This window comes from Camelus dromedarius, chromosome 1 (assembly GCF_036321535.1).
Source record: "Camelus dromedarius isolate mCamDro1 chromosome 1, mCamDro1.pat, whole genome shotgun sequence".
Taxonomy (NCBI): Eukaryota; Metazoa; Chordata; class Mammalia; order Artiodactyla; family Camelidae; genus Camelus; species Camelus dromedarius.
Window position 1 is genome coordinate 58,105,979 of NC_087436.1, and position 22,444 is coordinate 58,128,422.

Consider the following 22,444-nt stretch of genomic DNA (forward strand, 5'->3'; position numbering starts at 1 on the left):
CTCATTCTGTTTCACTCCAAAGAGAACACAGACTATGTATATTTTTAAAACCCATATACACACAAGCCATGACCAGGATATGCTAACCTCTTTTCTAAACCCTCCTAATCCTTTTAGTGCTGTGCTATTAGCAAGTGCCATGCCCTGCTAATGACATAATTTTCAAAGGAAGCTAAAGAACCATGGGCCCAGACCCTGGTGTTCAATTCTGTCCCCACACACAGAATGATTATGACAAGCATGGACATAGTGCTTACCACATGCCAGGCACTGTTTTCTATGTTTTATATAGAATAAATTATTCATATTACTTTGTGAAGTAGATTCAATTACTATGTACATTTTACATATAAAAAACTGAGGCTGTAAGAAACTGAAATAACTTGCCAAATTGGCAAGTAGTAGAGCCAGGATTTAAACCTTGGTGTCTTCATGGTACACTCTCTGTTCCCAAGCACTGCACTGCTCTTCCAGTGGGGCTCCAGGGCCTCTCCCATAACAATATATTACAGATCAAATAAGACTTTTAAAGAACAAGACATCCTTATTTTTCACACAGCTTGGAAACACCTATAGGGACCAACAATTTCTTTTTAATTGAAGTAATCATTAAGATGGTGGGTGTTAAAGTCCAACTAATATCAGAAAATTGTAGGTCCTAAATGATTACTAGTGTACTGCAAGTAACATTTCACTGCCACATTAAATTATGAAAATAGAATAAACAAAAAAATCTGGCTTTAGTTTATTTAATCCTTCACATGACTCTCTACAGATCTTAGTGAAAATGGTTTAACTTCTTAGTATATTATCCTGAGACAACTGGAGGACCAAGGTAAATTGTTTCTAGGAACATTCCAACTCTAAATTTCTAAGATTTATTTCATTTTTTAAGTACTGAAACTACTGGATATCTCAATGTAGTATTTCAAAATAACTTTATAAAATTTACTTTTAAAGGTCTTTTGAAATGAGAGCTTTCTCAATAATTAAAAAATACTCAAATAAAATTATTTTTAAACTTTTTAGTCCAATAAGTAATCTGAAATTTAAAGTTGTATGTATTTTTTTATTGAAGCATAGTCAGTTTACAATGTTGTATCAATTTCTGATGTGCAGCACAATGTTTTAGTCATACATGAACATACATATATTCACCTTCATATTCCTTTTCACCATAAGTTAATAAAAAGTTTTTAAAACAATATAATCTGACATGGTCAGCACAATGAGAAGTAACCATGTCTCTTTAGGGAAGCCTTTGTACTGTTTCTGTATCTCCAAGATAAAGGATATATGCTAAATGGAAAGATTAGAAGTTATGAAATCAGGTAGGTTATGTTTTGAATACAATCACTATCACAGCATATAAATAAGTCTCTTACCATTTCATTTTCTGTATGCTAGAAGTGCCTAGAATAAATTTATTTTATATACAAATGAAAATAATTTGTAAGTTTATATTAAAAACAACTCCCTGTAATATAATATTCTAAAGGGTTGTTATCCTTTCTGTGTATGCACCCTAGTAATTGTACACATCCATACTTTTTTGTTTTCATTGTTGAAATCATGGTACAATAGTACAGTTTTATCTTTTCAGCATTTTTTTTTGGCTAATGTAAAATAAAAGCCATTCTGAAATAAGAAACAGGTACATTCAATGTAGAGAGAAGCAGATGAAGTATATTTGACACTCTGTAAGACATTATGAAAAATACAAAGGAGAAAATGTTAAGTGATAGAAGTAGAGTTTATTTATGGCTCATGTACAATGTCATAGCCATCTAATAAATTGTTTAATATTCTAAGGAATTATAAAATAAAATTTCTGTAAAAGTTCAGAGTGTTACTATGCAAGTAAGTTTTGTACATGTGGTATTCTTTGATTCGGTCTAATCAGTATTGATCTGATAATAAAGAAAAAATAGTGTGTAGATTTTTATCTCACAAAATATTATTGTCCAGTAATTTCATTTAAAGAATTACAGAAAACAACCTGTTATAAAACATACAAGAAAAATAATGAGAATTAATAAAAATTTAAAATGATACAGTTAAGTGATAGGATATGTAACGTCTTCACTACTTTACAAGCTTTGATATTTTCTTTGGAAAGAGAAAGGGATAATTTTCTGACAATATGAGTTACATGTATGAAATTGATTTTCTTTAAAATTGTGACAGTAGTGGATTAAAGTATTTCTCATATAACATCCACTGCTGTACAATACTGACTATGATACACCAGTTCCTAATGATTTTTGCAGAATATCATTAAAGTAGTTCTCTAGGTAAAAAGAATGTAAAACTTCTATCCCCACTTATCTCAAGGATAAGAAAATATATGGAAGCAGTAAGACTTGTGGGGTATCTATTATGAATGTTCATTAAATATTCTTCTAAAATTTATTCTGTATAAATAATAAAATATTTTATTGAGCAGTAAATAGTCTCAAGAGGTTAAATGACTGAAGCAAGTCTACACAGTTAGTAGTAAAAGAATACTATCAAAGATGTATTTAACACTAAATTTTAGATTTTGTAAATCCTATTGCTTTTCTCCTGATGCTCTATTCTCCCCTTCTGCTCTCTGACTCACTTGACTAATTATAGCCGTGTTGTAAGATCTCTGTGTCTCAAGGGTACTATTTTCATTATGTGTAGAAAAATGGCAGGGGAAGAGGAAGAAGTTGTATTTTGAGGATCAGGTAGTGAAAAGACATTTATTAATTGGGCATGGACAGTATACTTGGAGGTTCTCAGCTCACTTCTTCAGTTCTTGCAGTCCTTACTCCTTCTGGGAAGTAAAGAAATTTCCAAGTCTGTGCAATTGCTTACATGTAAAAGTGTATCAATTCAATGGTCAAAAAATACTACAGAAAACATAACTTGTATTATGTAAATATAATGTATTATATCAAGGAAATCTATGGCATATCAGGAGTATTTGGGGCCACTGTCATTGTCTTTTTAAGAGGGGATATTAATAAATTGGAAGGAATACAGATAAGGCAAATAGTATGCTAATGGCCTAGAAAGTAAGTTAGGATTGCATAACTGGAGATGATTTAGTCTAACTATGAGAAAATTCCCCAGTGGAGATGGAAGGAAAAACCATATTGTATTATATTACATATATTAAGAGACTGTATGTATTGGCTGTTGGTGTGATTCTGGGTACAGCATTAGACAAATAGATAGGAAGGGCACAGAATAGTAGACACTGAAACAAAAAGAAGAACATCTTAAAATTATAGCTCTTGAAAAATGGAACAGGACCTGAAAGTTTGTGTTGGCCATTTCATTCTTGTACGCTGAAGAACCATTACATAGGCTTTTAGAGAAAATATTAATTCAATGGCAGTTGAACTCAACAATACAGAGAGCTTTCAGATAGTGATCATCAAGAAATGTGCTTCTGTACATGAAAGATACAATGAGAAGACAACTTCTTTATAAATACCAGATGACTTGTTTTCAGAAGTTACTGATCCATCAAGAGAGTCACAGAAAAAATATTCTCACTTATATGTAATATCACAAAAAATATTTTCTAGAGCTTCATAGATCACTCATAGTTATCCATCTGAATCATATGCATTTAACAATGTTCATAAGGGAAATAATGTTGACACCAATATTTAGTTAGATGGATCAGAGAAAAAAACATAATCATAAAGTAGCTGTCATTTTTTTCATTTACTGATATTACTATGGTTAATATCAATATCAAATGCATTTTTAGTTGCCAGCAAATTTCCAAATATATTGAAAACAGCTTTATCTATAACTCTCATTCCCTTTTTAAGCTCATGAGAACTGTTTACAGATGTTTGTCATTAACAACATTCCCAATCAAGATTATTACATTTAAATATACACTATCAGAAAAGATATATTACTTAAATATATATGTATTTGTTTAAAATATATGTTCATATACAAATAATTTCTTAATTCTAGATCACATACTTAGATTTAATGTTATTTTGTGAGAGTAAGAGCAATTCTAGTATTTTTACCTTAAAAACTACTTTACTACACAAAAGAAAACAAGGTCAGTTTTTTTTCGTTCATCTCCATTTATTCTTGAATTTAGTAAATTGTTCTTAAAATAGGTATGTGGAGAAAATTCAATAGGAACAGTGAGTACTTAACTATAAACTGAAAAATAAAGTACCAAAGGATTAACTAAATGATATATGTGCTTAGATGTGTGACTTGAAAGCAATTCATTCATTTAAGTATAATTTTATATTCAATGAATAATACATGTAAAACAGGTAACTATGATTTTTGTTTATTCAAAAATCTACACAGGAATTTTGTGGTTTCTGGTTCCCAATGTAAAAAGCTTGGAAGTGGCGGTGCTATAGTAACAAAAAAGTAAAAAGCTAAAAAGAAAGAAAAATCAACTCTTTTTGGATCTATAGGAAAGGGGATGTAATACAGGACAAACAGCTGCCCCCAGTATTGGAAAGGCAGGTGACTATAGGGAGTCATGGCCTATCTGAGGAGAGACTCACAAGTGGAAACAAACAGGAATCACAGGAAGACTTGAATTGTAATTGTTCATTATGGACAACTCTGAGAGTTTAAAATCTCCACGGCAACCCAGTTATGAGGGGTGCACCTACAATATTGTGAGATTTACCTCTAGGAGGTCAATCAGATTTCCAGAGTAAATTTCAGAGAAAATTCCTTTTGGCTTCCAACAGGAAGAGTGTAAAAGAACCATTTTGAAATATGCCAAAGCAATGTTTTCTTAACAAGGCCTGTCCTCAGGGGAAACTAATTAATCAGAGCCTAATTTCCTGGGGTATTACCAGGGCTTAACTGAACTGGTAGAAGGAAAATACCCAATTTCAGCCCACTGTCACACCTAAGGAGGGAGTAAAAAACCCAAGTCTTCTGAGGTTCACAGTCCAGAAGCATAGGTTCACTAAAACACTGAGACCTAATAGCAAAAAACACAAACAACCCAATCCAAAAATGGGCAGAAGGCCTAAACAAGTGATTCTCCAATGAAGAGATACAAATGGCCAATAGGCACATGAAAAAAAATGCTCAATATCACTAACTATCAGAGAAATGCAAATCAAAACTACAATGAGGTATATCACCTCACACCAGTCAGAATGGCCATTATTCAAAAGTCTATAAACGATAAATGCTGGAGAGGGTGTGGAGAAAGGGAACCAAACTACACTGCCGGTAGGAATGTAGTTTGGTGCAGCCATTATGGAAAACATGGAGATTCCTCAAAAAACTAAAAATAGATTTACCATAGCAATTCCACTCCTGGACATATATCTGGAGGGAACTCTAATTCGAAAAGATACATGCACCCTAATGTTCATAGCAACACTATATACAATAGCCAAGACATGGAAGTAACCTAAATGTCCATCAACATATGACTGGATAAAGAGGTTGTGGTATATTTATATAATAGAATACTACTCATCCATAAAAAAGAATAAAATAACACCATTTGCAGCAACATGCATGGACCTAAGGATCATCATTCTAAGTGACATAAGCCAGAAAGAGCAAGAAAAATAACATATGATATTACTCATATGTGGAATCTAAAAACAAAAAAAAAGGAAAAAGAGGACACTAATGAACTCATCTACAAAACAGAAACAGACTCACAGACATACTAATAATTTTATGGTTACTAGAGGAAAGGAGGTGGGAAGAAATAAGTTTGGGAGTTTGAGATTTGCAAAAGGTAACCACTATACAAAAAAAATAAAAAACAAATTTCTTCTGTATAGCACACGGAACTGTATTCAACATCTTGTAAAAACCTTTAGTAAAAAAGAATATGATTGGAACAGTATGCTATACAGCAGAAATTGACACAATGACTATACTTCAATAAAACAAAAATAACATAAAAACAAACAAACAAAATTCAAACAAACAAAAAAACCATTTAGTTGCATACTACAAAAAAATAAACAAATAAAAGGATAAGCAATTTATTGGGGAAAAAAAAGAACTATAGAACAATTCTCCTTCCCCCTACACCTCACCACTACCTAAGTAAGTCTATTTACAGCAGTTCTTTTTACCCAGTACATCATGTCTGGCTATCAAGAAAAAAATGACAAGGTATAAAAAAAGGCATAAAACACAATTCAAAGCAAGATAACCGGCATCAGATGCATTCATGGCAGGGATATTGAAATTGTTCTACTGAGTTTTAAAACAACTATGACTAATAAGTTAAGGGATTTAATGGATAATGTAGATAATATGCAAGAACAGACAGGCAATGTAAGCAAAGAAATGGAAATCCTAAGATTCTAATCCAAAATGAAATGCTAGAGAAAAAAAAATACTGTAACAGAAATGAAGAATGCCTTTGGTGGGCTTATTAATAGATTTGATAAGGCTGGAAAAAAAACTGCCTGAGCTAGAGGGTATATTAATAGAATCCTCAAAAATTGTAAGTAAAAGAACAAAAACTGGGAAAAAAAAAACAGATTATCACAGGACTATAGGACAAATACAAAAGGTGCAACACATATGTAATGGGAATACTACGAAAAGAAAGAGAGACAGGAACAGAAGAAGTATTTGAAAAAATAATAACTGAGAACTTCCCCCAAATTAATGTCAGACACCAAACCACAGATCCATGACAACAGAAAGGATAAATCAAATACACTACATCTAGGTATATCATTTTTGAGTTGTAGAAAATCAAAGATAAAGAAAAAATTCTTAAAGAAGCCAGAGGAAAAAACACCCAACTATAGAGGGAAAAATATGAGAATTATGTCCAACTTTTCTTCAGAAATGATACAAATGAGAATAGCAGAGGGTAGTAATATTTAAGGTGTTGAGAGAAAAAGCCATCAACAGAATATACAAATCCAGCAGACAGAAAACCAGTAAGGACAAAGTTGAACTCAACAACACCATGAATTAACTAGATATAATTCGCCTATATGGACTTCTTCATTCAACCATAGCAAAAATACATTTTTCTCAAGCTCACAGGGAAATAGTCCAAGATATATCACATTCTCTCTTTAGGAGTCATAAAGCATACTTCAGTAAACTTAAAAGAGCAGAAATCATACAATGTCCTCTCTCAGAACACAGTGGAATTAAACTAGAAACCAATAACAGGGAGAAAAGTGGAAAATCTCAAAATATGTGGAGATTAAATGACACACCTTTAAATGCCACATGGATCAAAGAAGAAATTTAAAGAGAAATTTTAAATAGTTTGAAATAAAATAAAAACACAACTTTTCAAAATTTACATGAACAGCAGCAGAAGCATTACTTAGAGGAAAATTTATAACATTTACTATATGTTATTATAAAAAAAGATCTAAAATCAGTAACCTAAGTTTCTACCTTAGGCAAGTAGAAAAAGAGAGCAAATTAAGTCCAAAGTAAGCAGAAGAAAAGAAATAATAAGAATTGGAGAAGAACTCAACAAAATTTAATCAACAAACCAAAAATTGGTTCTTTGAAGAAATTAGTAAAATTGATACCTCTAAGTATGAAAAGTAATAAAAAGTGAAAGAAGACACAAATTACTAATATCAAAAATGAAAGCAGAGAAGGACATTTCTATAGATTCCATAGATGTTAAAAAAAAAAAAAAGGAATACTATGTCAAGCTATATTAACTCTATGCCCATAAACTGGATAACCAGATGATGGTTCAATTCCTTAAAAGACAAAATTTTGCTGAAATTTACACAAGATAAAGAGACAATATGAATAGGCCTATAGCTATTAAAGAAATTGAATTAGTAATTAATAATCTCCAAACAGAAAGCACCAGGCCCAGATGGGTTCACTGATGAATTCCATCAAGCAGTTAAAAAAGAATTTATATCAAATTTCTACAATCTCTTTCAGAGGATCAGGAGAAGAAATGCTTCCAAACTCATTCTTTGAGGCCAGAATTATCATAATACTAAAACTAGACAAAGTTATTATAAGAAAACTTCAGACCAGTATCTCTCATGAACATAGATTCAGAAATTCCCAAGAAAATATTAGAAAATTAAATCCAATAATGTACAGAAGAATTATACACTAAGATCAAGTAGCATTTATGCCAATTATGCAAAGTTGAGTCACCATTCAAAAGTCAATTAATGTAATCCAGGACATCAACAGACTAAAAAAGAAAAAATGGCACCATCATATCACTAGATAGAGAAAAAAAGCATTTGACAAAGTCTAACATTCATTCATGGTAAAAACTCTCAGTAAACAAGGAATACAGGAGAACATCCTCAACTTGATAAATATCTACCAAAAAAACCCACAGTTAGCATCATACTCAATGGTGAGAAACTTGACGCCTTCCCACTAAGATCAGGTACAAGGCAAGGATGTCCTGTCTCACCAGTCATGTTTAACACTGTATTATTGGAAGTTATAGCTAGCACAATAAGATAGGAGAAGAGAATGAAACATACAGACTGGGAAGAAAGACATAAAGCTCTTTGTTTGCAGATAATATAATCATCTATATAGAAAAATCACAAAGAATCAACCAGAAAAAGTCTGACGTTGTAAGTGATTACAGCAATATTGCAGGGTAAAAGATTGCTATGTGGAAATCAATCATGTTCTCATATACCTGCAGTGAACAACTGAAATTTGAAATTAATAATACAGTAACATTAAAATCAGCACCTTCCAAAATGAAATACTTGGGTACAAATCTAACAAAATATGTACCTCTAGGTGAGGAAAATCTGATGAAAGAAGTCAAAGAAGAACTAAATAATATCCATGTTAGTGGATATAAAGACTCTATTGTCAAGATGTCAGTTCCTCCCACTTTGATCTAAAGATTCGATGCAATCCCAGTCAAAATCCCAGTAAGTTATTTTCTGATTATCAAAAACCTGATTCTAAAGTTTATATAGAGAGGCAAAAGACCATGAATAGCCAACAAAATATTGAAAGAGAAGAACAAAGTTTGAGGACTGATGCTACCTACTTTCAGATGTATTATAAACCTACAGAAATAAAGACTGTGTGGTATTGGTGAAAAAATGGAAAATTGATCAATGTAACAGAATAGAGAGCCAAGAAATAGACTCACATAAATACAGTGAACTGATCCTTGACAAAGGAACAAAGGCAATACCATGGAGCAATGCACTGTCTTTTCAACAAACAGTGCTGAAACTACTGGACATAAACATGCCAAAAAATAATAAACCTACACAAAGACCTAACATCTTTCACAAAAATTAACTCAAATCAATCACAGACCTAAATATAAAATGCAAAGCTATAAAACTCCTAGAAGATGACACAGGAAAAAGAATCTATATGATCTTGGCTATGGTGATGACTTTTAGGTAGAACACCAAAGTCATACTCCATGAGAGAAATCACTGATAAATTGTACTTTATTAAAATTAAAATTCTCAGCTCCGAGAAAGACACTGTCAAGAGAATGAGTAGAAAAGTCACAGCCCTGGAGAAAATATTTGCAAAGACATATCTGATAAAGGACTTTTATCCAAGATACACAACAAAACAAACTATTAAAACTCAACAATTTAAGAAAACAAACAATCTGACCAAAAAATGTCCAAAGACAACAGACACCTCACCAAAGAAGATATACAAATAGTAAATAAACATATGACCTCACATCATCAGAGAAATGCAAATTAAAATAATGAGATGTCACTGCACACCTATTAGAATGGCCAAAACTCAGAACACTGACAACACCAAATGCTGGTGAGGATGTAGAGCAAGAGGAACTCTCATTCATCGCTGGTGGGAATTTAAAATAGTACAGCCACCTCTAAAGACACTTTGGTAGTTTCTTACAAAACAAAACGTACTCTTACCATATGATTCTTTTAAGGGTAATAATGTATTCTGCACTATTTAAACTGAGACAAGATGTAGTTTCTACCTCTTTATTTAGGTGGCCTGAGAGCCTGGCTTTGAGGCTCAAAACTGATTATTACTGAAGTAACTCCAAAACAAGACACAAAATCTAGAAAAGTAAAGGTGAAGACTTGAAAACCAGATCTCTGTCATCTAACAGCGGTTTTCCTTTTACAACAGAGCCAGGATTTTTATGAACTGATTTAATTTTTACAATCTCATGTTTGTTAATCTGTTAAATGGAGACTGGATCTACCTTAGAGGGTTGCGAAAGTTAGAGAGATTATGAATAGCACCAGAGCATCACACAATGAGTGTAATGAACATCTGCTATGGTTTATCACTCAGTTCTACTCATCTGTGTTTATACATCAAATCTTTTCTCTGCAAAGTGAAAATTATTCATCATACTTTTTTCAGCCTGATGTTATGCTAGGTGCTACAGATAACACACACAGGGTCCCTGCCCTCAAGACAACAACATTCATTACAAATAGGAGGTAAGTAAATACCCCAAAGTATTATAGAGTGTTGACAGATACGTGCTATAACTCTTCTTACACTTCCAAAAAATGAGAAATTATTTCTAAATCAAATGGTCAGAGAAGACTTCAAATAGAATTTTTGCTGCCCACTGACAGACTTTTTTTTTGGAGACATCTAAATGGTTCTCCCTTGCTTGTGCACATTCTTGTTCTTGCACATTTTCCCGGATAGTTACATAATCCTGAATGCAACAGAGATAATTAATTCCAGAATTTGAAAAATATCCAATTTCATTGTGTAATTAAAATGCATCTCAACTGAATTTGAATTACATTAAAATTCAAAAAATACTTCAGAGAGCTGAAGCCATAATATCAAGTAATATGTAACAAAGAGCCTCCTTTCTTCAAATTTCCAAACATGAACTAAACTTCTCTACCTACTAAGTAAATAATATTTACAAACAACAATAAAAACAAGCAAACAAGTAAATAAATAAAATAACCAATATTAAAAATAATAAAGAATTTATACTGAATATAAAAATAATTTTCTTAATTTATCTGAGTTTTAAAATGTAAAAATAATTAAATTTTACCATTAAGCATTTAAATTTTTATTCAAATAAAAATTAGCTGATTTAGCTTTTAATTATTTCTATATTTCCTAATTATTTGATGGGTTGACTTCTGTGGCAGAAAATCAATCCAACCAAATGGTGAACCAAGTTTAATTAGTTTTCTTAATTAATCCACTACAATTCTTACTGCTCCCAGATATAATACAATTTATTTGGACATTTATTCAAGGATGTTGCTAATTTAAAACATAAACTTGAACATACTGACCCGTTGTATCAGGTAGTTAGCTTAAGTGGGGAGAGAATATGAAGTGTGGGTAAGCTTTGTCAATATACTGCCTGGGTTCGACTACACTTACTATTTCTGAGCTACGTGAGCCAAGGAGAGTTATATAATCTCTCCCATGCCTCAATTTCTCATCCTAAAATGGTCATGTTAATAGTGTCTATATCAGAGCATCCTCATAATCATTAAAGTGCTTAGCACAATACATCAACTATTGTCACATAAACTATTGACTAAGTTAGCTTTAATTACTACCTATGCTTTCAAAAGAGAAAGACAGAATCCACTAAATCTGAATGGGAGATTGTATAATATGAATAATAAGATTAAAATATTATCCAAATCCTATTTCATCCAATGTATAAGTCAAAGGCTTTGTCCTCCGTGTGGTCCACCCTATACCCCTTCTGCCAAAGTGACCACCCCTCACCTGAATTCACACAAAGGGCTATCATGACACCTATATGGCATACAAGGAAATAAATCCTTAATACCACACATTTTTCTTGTAACTTTAACTTGACATCCACTTCAGGCCTTCTCTCCCCAATTAAATGGTGAACTCTTGAGGGCAGAGACCTTGCTCACTACTTCCTGTTATCTTCAATAGCACCTGGGAGAGTTCCTTGCATAGGGTAAGAGTTCATGACTTGTTGTTCAGCTATAGATTTCTATAAGCTGTACTTAGAGTTTCCTACTGAACTCTTCACATAGTATATTAACTTTGTTATACTTGAGTCATCAGGGTCTATACTCTTCTTTATTTCTAAAATTCAGCTTAGTTTCTGGCATAGGGTAGGTACTTTATAAAATTAAATCAGTAAACAACAATTTGGTCAGGAGGACAAATTGTCCTGCCTACACTTGGAGGATGACTTGAATATCTGTATAGATGTTATAAAATAATAAATCAAGGAATCATAATAAGACAAAAATATACCAAAGAATATATTTGAGAATATATCTGAGAAGTTAGATATTTATGTTCTAGATGAATACTGTCCATTCTTCTGGAGAAAATATGTTCTACCACCACCAGAAAATGGTTTACTCCCCATCCCAACATCCCACTCTTGATCTACTTCATTTCTAAGAATGTAATAGTAGAGAAGAGCAGATATTCATGAGTCATGATAGTATAATTGGGAGATTTGGAGTTAGATTAGCTGTCATATAAACATTTATTTGAATTCTCTTTCAGCATGCTTTAGAATTTATGATCTGCATGTACGTGTGTGTGTGTGTGTGTGTGTGTGTGTGTGTGTGCATGAGAGAGTATATGGACCTCTGTGTATGTGCATGTGTGTGGGTGCGCAGTGCACTTGATTTCATGAAGAAATTGTTAAAAATAACTGCATAATTGAACATAATAGTCAAGTGAGAGGACAGGACATAAAACATAGTAAATATTTTTTAGGGATAGACTTTATAAAAATCATAAGCATCAATCAGATGTGATCTTCAAGAAATTTAAAAATACGCATTTTAAAACAAATGATAAGAACAACAAAAAGGACATAAATTAGTTTCAGTATTTTAAAAGCAGAAAAGCCCTAAAATAAAAATAGAGTACATTCCTGGTGTCAGTTTTAAGAACCTGATTTTATTATTGCTATCTGCTTCACATAAAACAATATGGTGTGACATCTTCAGCTAGTTAGCGCTCTTGGTGAGAGCTCATTGCTAATGAGTCATCACATTGATTCCTGTTGGATTTGTTTGCTGTGATTTGTTATCTGATGACAAACTTGAACAATAATTCTGGTTATTGATCCCTATTAAATGCAGTAAAATGAGCCACATCAACTAATTACTGCTTGACTAGGCCCATTACGAATAAAGAGAAAACAAAACATACTTATTTTCCAATTTGATGTGACAGACAAAAACTGTGAGATTACAGAAAAGTTTAGCACAATTTGAATATGAAACTATAAATTTTTCCTTACTGAATTTTCCTAATGTTAAAAGCACCAGTATTTATAGTAGACTACAATCTAAAGATATAGTCATATACTACATGGAGTTTTAGGTAAATGATATAATATATACAATTAAACTCTAGAATACAGAGCTTACTTTGGGACATCAGTTTTACAAGATTACTGAAGCACTGGGGTTACCTTCTATTATTTAACTTTATGGTTTGAATTATGCCCCCTCTTTAAAAATGTTGAAATTGTAACTCCCAGAACCTGTGAAAGTGAACTTATATGTAAATAAGAACTTGGCAGATACGATCAAATTAAAATGAGATAATTATTCTGGGCCCTGATCTAATACTGGTGTCCATTATGACAAAAGAGGTAGGAATTGGAGCGACAGGGCTGAAAGCCAGGAATGGCCAGGGCTTGACAGCCACCACTGGAAACTAGGAAGAAGCAAAACATTCTCTTGGACAGGTTCAGGAGGAACATAGCCCTGCTAACAAGCCCTGCTGACATCTTGATTTTTTTCCTTTTAGTCTCCAGAACTATAGGACAATTATTTTTTGTTGTTTTTAGCTATCTAGTTTGTGGTACTCTGTAACAGCAGTCTTAGAAAATGAATACACTCATGTACAGAGTTTACTGAATTAGAAAATAAAACACAATGGAAAAGGAGCCTGAAACATGAGGAGTCCAAAATGGGCAGTGCAGAGAGAAAATCCAGCTTGGCCTGTTCCAAGACTGTATTATACACTGGATTATAACATCAATTTATGCTTATCTGGTCCTTGCCATCACTGATGTCATAATTACCCACAACTTTCTTTAAAAAAGCTACCAGATATATCTTCAAAAAATATGTACATAACATTTCACTGAATCATTGTTTCCAACAGAAAAAGACTGGGTAAACCTTATTTTGTCTATCAATAGAGCAAAGGTTAAATAAATTACTCATACACAGAACAGTATGCAGCCATAAAAAGAATACTAAGAACACTAAACCTGAAGCAAGGTGTAGAACAACATGTGCAGTATAAAGCAATTTAAATAAAAAGGGATAGGAAATAAGGATTTGATTGTAAATCTACAACATAGTTCTAAAAAAGAAATGGATAGTTGGGCCACAGTGGTGGGTAGAAAACTAATCACTGGACTTCATGCTTTTTAAAATTTGTACATGTGCATATGTTTTTTATTTAAAAGATAAAATAAAATTTTCTGTTGCTACTTTTGGAGAAGTTTTTATATGGCACACCGTAAAATCTACAGTTGTAAATTTTCTTTCACTCAACAGGCTTAGACTTAATCTAAAAATTAAAAAGCTTAATCATAATTCTGTTCCAGTAATGAAAAACACTGGAATAATCAAAAGAGTACTGAAAATATGAGAAAACATTAACCTATCTCCATATAGGTAAAATCTATAGAATATATATACCTATGATAGTGTAGTTCTACTTTTTATCTTCAAAAAGATACCTGAAACCTAGCGAGCATCTAGAGAAAACTAAAGAGTTCATTTTAGAAGAACAGAGAAAAATATTTAGGTTTTTATACTAGTAAATCAAAATACTGAAAGAGAATAGGAACAAAATCTACAAAAATATGATCAGTGTAAATTACCTGAATATGGATTTGCCAAGTAATTCCCAAAACAGCTGAATAATACCACATCCCTTAACTGAAATACAATTAAATACCAGAGTTTAAAAAAAGAAAGAAACTAAATTACCTAGGTGATGTTTTTTCTAGTATATATTACTTCAAATGATGTCAAAATTATAAAACTTAAGTACATTTTCAAATATTTATATAAATAATGGAAAGTAGAACAAAACTTCTGAAGCCAGTGATTAGGAGGACAAACATATCCTATTGCCATGCTTGCTTTCTGTCACTATCAGAAGAAGCTTGCTACTAAAAAATTAAATGGGACTAACCCTGTTTCTTGTAGGACTGACACAGAAAACTGTCCATGCCTTAGTTGTGCAACAAATGAAGCATCAGGAGAGTGAAGTAACATTAACTAATAATCAAAACTGTATTTAAAAAAACATATATCTGTCTAAGTCAACATGCCTTGATATTTTGATATTTCTATTCAAACAAAAGCACTCATAGGGTTCTAATACATCACCTTAGTACATAAATCCTCCATAATTTACACTGACCTTGCTAGTGGAAACATATTCTCGGTTGTTTTTGTCCAAGATTTACTTTGCTCTGTCAGTTGGAGAATCGATTCAGGTCAGGGAGAAAACCTCCAAACACCTATTGTGAGCCAACAGGCAAAAATTAGACCACCTGGTGTGTGAATGCCAGAGGACAAAATACTTTTTGCTTTTTCAGAAAACTCAGTAGAAGGTGTAACGCAGAATAAGTCTGTCAAAGTAAAGGATTAGTTTCCCAAACATGTGTGGCTGGTCAGAGGAGCAAAACAGAACAAATCCAAAAGCCAAACTTTGCTAAATCTTTATTGACTTGTCTTGTTTCCTTTCTCAAATAGTCACATAAAAATAGGCATTTCTTCTGCCCTTAACATACACTGCCATTCCTCTGTGAGAACAGCTAAAGAAAAATGGGTCAGTACACGGAGATGCCCAATTGTGAGTTCAGCATCAGGATGTTTATCTGAAGTTGACTGATCTCATTAGATCCCGAAGAGTATTAGATAGAAAAATCTTTAAGAGATAGTTCCTTTTCACCTCATGCTCACATACACAAAGAACAACAAGCCTTAGTGCACAACTATACTAACGTTATTTCAGTTGCAATATTTTGGATGGTAGCAGGTTTCTAAACAGTTTCCACCTCCCTAGACAGAGACATCTGACCTCACAGAGTGCTCAAAGAGTGGGCAAGGGATGGAAAGGTTACTGAATTCTACCTGAAAGAATGCATCACTTCTAAACTAGATCACTGCTAAAGCAATTACTTTTTCTATTTTTTTCCCATTTCTTATCACAGCAGAGTCGAATTTAGCTCCCTATCTGAAGTCTGCCAGTTCTACCGCTGGAAAAGAGCCAATCACAGACTAACATTCAGTCACCTATGAAGTTGTAAAGCCTATTTTGGCTTGTCATTCAGTAATCATTTTTTTAAAAATGTTTTGCCATATTTTCTTTTTAAAACTTGTCCTTAATATTTAGATATTCAATAAATTACAAATTCAACAAATAGTTGATCTATTTAATCTATTCTATTCAAAATATTTAAAAGTTACTGCACAAATCCCCTCCCTCTTTCAAAACTCCCAAATGTGCACGCACACGCGCGCGTGCACATGCACACACACAGCACTATTTTTTTAAATCTGTTTGTATAACAGCAGTGTCTCCAGATTGCTTTCCATTTGTGCTCTCACACTGTCACAGACTCATAAGACTGATATGTTATCAGAGAAAAAGTACATCAAATTCAAACACACACACTCACAAACACAAACACACACACACAACATTGAGTAATTGAGTTGTTTGAAATGAATGTGTTTCTTCCTGGAAAAATATTTCTATTTATATATAAAATCTCTTATCACTCCCAGATTAGAAAAGAAAGTCATTCACTTTATCTTTATAGTTGATTCATATAGGCCTAGAATAAGTGACAGAATAAAAAAGTAAATGTTGCACATTTCATTCACATATGATATCTCCTTTCGTGTTCTTCAGAGGTTTGATTAATTCATCATACTTCAATTTGCAAATGAAATGATTTTGATTTGGGTAACTGTCAAGGAAAGAAACATGATCATACAGTCTGTAATGTGTTCTATTACCTAAAAAACTAACTGTGTGAATTCTAGGCAATATATCATTCATATTTCTCCCTTTAGGCCACATATGAGCTGCAATTTTTCTTAACCATAAAGCTATGCACTAATCCTGAATTTGATAAAGAAGTTTAAATAAAACTTTCTTATGCACACAAAATGTAGAGGGAAAAAAGGAAAAAAGAAAAAGAAAAAGAAATATCTGTTAATTTTCATGTACTAAAATTAGTTATAGCCATCACACATATATTTATGTTAGACTTCCAGGTTTTAAACAGGAAAATAGTATAGATGTAGTCTTTCCAAAATCTTAGTTATCCTTTTCCTGCTTTTACATAACAGATTATACTCACTAACATATAGCTATATTTTAAACAGAAAAAAAGCAATCAACTTAAAAGCATATTAAAAACCATCTATTACAAATTTACAAAAATGCAAATTAAAACCATACTGGCATGATTGTACCTATCAAATTGGCAAAAATACAAATAAAATGATAGGCAGTATTTATCTAAAAGGGTATTGTAAAATATACGTTATCACTGAAAGTAGATGTATTAGTCACTACATTTTTTTTGCAAAAAATGTATTGAGTCATGCATATATATTTATACATTAACTCAGCAATTTCACTCTTAGGAAACAATTTTAAGGAAATTCCCCTAAACAGAGAGACATGCTTAATTTATGACACACTTATATGGTGTAATGCTGTTGGGACATTTAAAAACACGTTTTAGAAGCATGTTTGATGGCATGGTAAAATAGCGATAATATAATGTTAAATGATTTTTTTACAAAAGGTAATTAAACTGAACAAAGAGCATGAGCTTCATTTTATTATCACACTAGAGATAATCAACCAAAAACATAGCTCATCAGATAAAACTGCAAGAGCTTACTGATAAATATGATGTGGAAGACAGCCTTTCTAATTCATCCTTTTTAATGCTAGTAAGATTTTGGAAATTTTGCTTATTGACTACATTACACACACACACACACATACACACACACACACCCTATAAGATATCAGGCTATATATATGTTCATTAAGCAGTTTTTCATTACTTCAAATCTCTTCTCAGAAAGTAGACATTTGTCCATGCTAAGTTATCTTACAGTTAAATCATGAGGTACATTCAGTAGTTGAAAAAACTGTAAATCTGAGACTTTGTAAGTTCACTTTTTGATAATAAAAATCCTTTCATAATGTAACTTTACTATTCCGTAGGCAATATTCATGTTACTTCTCTACAAAATGAGAAACTAACAATTCTGATTTTGTATCAGCCATTGTTATACACTGTATGATTTCTAGGGAAGGAAAAGCAATTCCTACTCTGTTAAAAATTACATCTTTAATAAATTTTTACTATATCTTTAAAAAATATTTATTTCATATTAGTACACAGAAACTTATAAATATCAGGCTTACATGTAGAAACCACAAATGCCGACAAGAGGATGAGATTCGTTTTAATTTTTGTGTTTTGTTTGTATAGTTCCCACAGTATTTGCAACTACTAGCTGAAGTTTAATGCCTGTGTGCACTTTGACTCATGTTACTAGAGTGTGAAACTATTAATCACAGAAAACACCTAATTTTCTGCTACATCATTCTCAAACATCTTTTTCTGCAATTGAATACCTATTGAAAAAATTAAAATATCACAATTATATGAGGTAATACTTTCAGAAACTATTGACATATTTAGATGTCTCTAAATCTATCTCTCAAGTTCAGGGCATTTGAGCTATTCTATTTTTCAGTGAAACAGTGATTCACTAGGCAATGGTTTTCATGTTATAGTTCCCAGATCAGCAGTACTGGAAGCTTTACAGAAATGCAAATTACTGGGCTCCATACAGACCTGTTGTATCAAAAGTTATGGGACATGACCCAGAAACCTGTCCTTTAGGTGATTCTGCAGGTCTTTTATGTGACTCTGATGAAAGCTAACTTTTGAGAACCTTAGGTCTTAAGATATAGAAAGTTGTAGGATTTCCTATGTCCAACTTATGTGTGGTCTTTCCTTTGCAGATAGTAGTTTATGTTTTAGAGATGAGAGGGTATTCAGTGTTGGATACAACTAGCTAAAATCAATATTATTGAGTCCTATTTAGTAGAATTGGCATAATAGTATACACAAAGCACTTTATAATCAAATCGGGTTAAAAAAAATCAAATCAAAGCAATTTATAATCAAATAGGGTTAAAAAAATACAGCTTAAATAATACAGCTGTCTCTAGATTTCCTCTTTGGAAAGAAAGTATTTAAGAAAACACTTATTTAAACTACTTAAAAAGAAGGTGAAATCCTGATATTCAGGATTTATTCAGAAAGAGACAAGGAAAAAAGACAGATAAAATAATCTGTATAAAAATATAAAGAAAACTTAGGCTATGGGATAGAGGAAAGAGGAATGGATAATAAGAATGTAGACTGATAAAAATAGATGATCACATAATAGAAAAAATACTCAAATAACTTTTGGGAAAAATATATGTTGAGATAACAATAAATTGCTAGAAGGACCTTCCATCTTCCAAAGCTTCAGTAAAATCTATTCATATACTCAAAAGCCATGTGTCAGTGAATTGTATTAAGAAAACTTTTGATTGAAGAAGATATAATTATTTGTCTCCCCTCTGAGAGACCTAAACTACGATAGCAAAGGTATTTTTAAAAGCTATAAGCCATGAAAAATGAAGAGAACAAGTGGTAGGTCATCAGCAAACTACACATTTCAACAAATTTCTAGAAGGCAGGTGAAGGGTTGACTCATAAAGCACAGGGCAAGTAGTTGCAGACAAAAATATTTATGGAGAGGACTGAAGTTAAGGAGGCACGAATCTTCCCTAAAATACTCTTCAGAGGGTTGGGAGGCAGACTTGAATCAAAGATGGAAGGCAGTAAAAAGGCTGAAAACAAGATGATCAACTGAAAATATTCCCATCAACTGCACTCCTCCACCATCCTAAATAGAATTAATGGCAGTCAGTTCAGATCCTCTCTTTCAAAACAAAATCTAAAACAAAGGATCCTTTCTTTAAAAATAGTCTGGGATAATTTTCATATATTGTTCATATATGCAAGGACTCAAACTGTATCTCTCACGCATAATTATATAGGAAATTACAGGAGAATGGATATCAACAATTGAGTAATATTCAAAAAGATGTTGAATGAATGAATGACATAACAGGAAAAGTTAAACTCTAATTTCAAGTTTAGACATCAGAAAAATTTTCAACTATTCCCCACTGACAGTGAAATTGAAGTTTCAATCTAAACAAAAGCAATTATTCACAGGTTTAATATAGTCTATGAAAAGAGAAGCAAATATGATGTCTTTTAAAGAGAAATTGTTTAGGTACTTGAATCCCATGTGTAAGTGTTTTATAATCAATGCATTAGTAGCTTGAAATTGACAGTAACCTCCAAGGATTAGATTTTGTATGTTTTAAATTCTGATTAATTCAGTGACTCCTAGAAAAAGCATATTGATTTACAATTAAAACAACTGTCAAAGCTCATGCACTGATACAGATTAAAAAATCCAATGGATTATAATATATCAGAAAGATTGACAATATTCCTCCCACTACTCTTGCAACCAAATAGCTAGAATGAGTATTATACTGTGTTTTAGCCTTCTCAATTTAAAAGACATGGGGAAATAGAACTAGTAGGGGATACTGGAAAAGTATTTATTTCCCTTATGAAAAATAATCCAAAGGTATTTAAAATGGACTTAATGGAAAAGAAAGATTACTTATAACAATCTTTTGAAATTCCTGGGAAACAAAAACCAGAAAAATTGAAAACAAAGAAGATTTAGGTTATCAGTAAAACAACAACAAAACTCCCAATAAAAAAGAACTTATGCATCCTCCCAAAATACTAGTAAAGCAAATCCAGCAGCACATTAAAAGGGCTATTTACCATGACCATTTCCCCAGCAATGCAAGGCTTGTTCAATATACAAAAATCAATCAATGTAATTAATATACTACATTAATTAAATGAAGAAAAATAGAATTTCTTTTAAGCTGTTGCTAAAAAAGCATTTAACAAAAATATAACGTTTCAACATAAAAACACATAGAAATCCAAGACTGGAAGGGAAGTTCCACAGCATGATAAAGCACAGTTATGAAAAACTCACTTAATGGTGAAAACTGAACGCTTTTTATTTAGAAGAGGAATAAGACAAAGTTGTCCAGTTTTGACACTGTAATTAACAATGTACTAGAAGTACTAGGTAGAGTAATTAGGCTAGAAGGAGAAATAAAGGGCATCAAATTGGAAAGGAAAAATTAAAACTACCTGTATTCAGAAATGACATGACACTCTACAAAAAAATTATAAAAAATCCCACCAAAATTATTAGAGCTGATAAACAGAGTCAGGAAGCTTCAGGGTGCAAGATCAAAACAAAAATCAATTTTCATTCTACACACCTGTAATGAACAATCCAAAAAGTAAATTAAGAAAAAAACTGCATTCATAAGAGCACGGGAAAAAAAGCCACTAAGGAATAAATTTCACCAAAGCGGTACAAAACTTACACAGTGAAAATTATAAAATATTGCAGAAGGAAATTAAATAGGATCTAATAAATGGAAATACATCCCACGTTCATGGATTGAAAGAATTAATATAGTTAATGTGGCAATACTACCAAAGGCAATCTAGAGACACAACACAATCCCTATCAAAACCCCAACTGCTCTTTTGCAAAAATGTAAAAGCTGACCATAAAATTTATATGGAATGCAAGAGACCCCAAAGCAAAAGAATCTTTTTTGTCCGTTTGTTTGCCTATTTATTTTAATGGAGGTACTGGGGATTGAACCCAGGACTCTGTGCATGCTAAACATGTGCTCTATCACTGAGCTATGCACTCCCCCACAAAAGAATCTTGAAAAAAAGAATAGGAATACCCACAATTCCAGATTTCAAAACTTATTACAAACTACCAGCATTCGAGACAATGTGATACTGGCATAAGGATAAGCACAGGGATCAACAGAATACAATTGAGAGTCCAAAAATAAACCCAAGAGTCTATGGTCAAGTGATTTTCAACAAGGTTCCAAGACCATTCGATAAGGGCAAGACTTTAACAAATGGTGCTAGCACAATTGGATATCCACAATGAAAAGAATGAAGTTGGACACCTACTTCACACCATTTAAAAATTAACTTATAACCAAAAGAAGATCTATATATAAGCATTAAGACCATAAAATGTTTAGAAGAAAACACAGGGGAAATCTTCATGACCTTGGATTTGGTAATAGTTTCTCAGATATGATACCAAAAGCACAAGGAACAAAATGAAAATAGGTTAAGTTGGATTATATCAAAATTAAAATATTTTGTGTATCAAAAGACACTATCAAGGAAGTGAAAGACAACTCACAGAATGAAAGAAAAATATTTCCAAATCATATATCTGATAAG

At 32.2% G+C, this 22,444-nt stretch overlaps 1 protein-coding gene across 3 annotated transcripts in view; it reads right to left on the reverse strand.

The window, feature by feature from the left end:
• GRID2 (glutamate ionotropic receptor delta type subunit 2) overlaps positions 1-22,444 on the reverse strand; it is a 1,267,385-nt gene that overhangs the window by 699,095 nt on the left and 545,846 nt on the right. The window contains exon 2 of one of the 3 annotated variants that reach the window (XM_064484834.1): positions 15,367-15,466. The exons of the other annotated variants lie outside the window; for them this stretch is intronic. The gene's annotated coding sequence lies outside the window, so the exon portion shown is untranslated. The remainder of the gene's footprint in view (positions 1-15,366; positions 15,467-22,444) is intronic. 3 annotated transcript variants of the gene reach the window in all.